The sequence below is a fragment of the Etheostoma spectabile genome, chromosome 19 (assembly GCF_008692095.1).
Source record: "Etheostoma spectabile isolate EspeVRDwgs_2016 chromosome 19, UIUC_Espe_1.0, whole genome shotgun sequence".
NCBI classification, from domain to species: domain Eukaryota; kingdom Metazoa; phylum Chordata; class Actinopteri; order Perciformes; family Percidae; genus Etheostoma; species Etheostoma spectabile.
The window spans coordinates 10102314-10102827 of NC_045751.1; the positions used below are offsets into that span (position 1 = coordinate 10102314).

General features: G+C 43.8%; 1 protein-coding gene across 1 annotated transcript in view; it reads left to right on the top strand.

The window, feature by feature from the left end:
* Positions 1 to 365: 365 nt before the first annotated feature.
* The window catches only part of cnpy3 (canopy FGF signaling regulator 3), a 6134-nt gene continuing 5985 nt past the window's right edge, over positions 366 to 514 (top strand). Inside the window, 1 exon segment of the mRNA XM_032499448.1 lies at positions 366 to 514. This exon segment is cut by the window's right edge and continues 115 nt beyond it. The gene's annotated coding sequence lies outside the window, so the exon portion shown is untranslated.

Genomic DNA, 514 nt, shown 5'->3' on the forward strand with positions numbered 1-514 from the left:
ACATAAAGGAATGCTTCATCCTTCAGTTTCTTACAAACATTCAGGATCAACACACATCTGGAGATACAGTAGGCTGGATGGTTGTCACTGGACAGGATGGGAAGGAAAAACGTGAAAAGTAATTCAAGCTGTGGTAATGTAATGGAGTAAAAAGTACAATATTTAGTAGCATAAGAGGGAAATGCTCAAGTAGGCTAGGCTATAAATTCACCTCCTGTTTGGCTGTATCATGAAATAGGCGCAGAGTGATACCTCTTTAATGTAGGTCCATCCTTCTCTCCGGCCCTCCTCTGCTTCTCATTGGTCCAGCTGCTGCCACTTCTAACGCTCTGATTGGCCCAGAGGTGAGGGTCGTGTCGCGCGCAAAGCGGAAGTGATCACTTCTTGATTTTGGTTGCAGCTGTTGCGAGCTGCTGTGATGGACCAGAACATGATGTAGAAACTGAAATATAGCGGTCTTTTCGAGCTTCTTTTTAATAACAAGCCACTTTTATGAGTAGATAAAGTGTCAGAC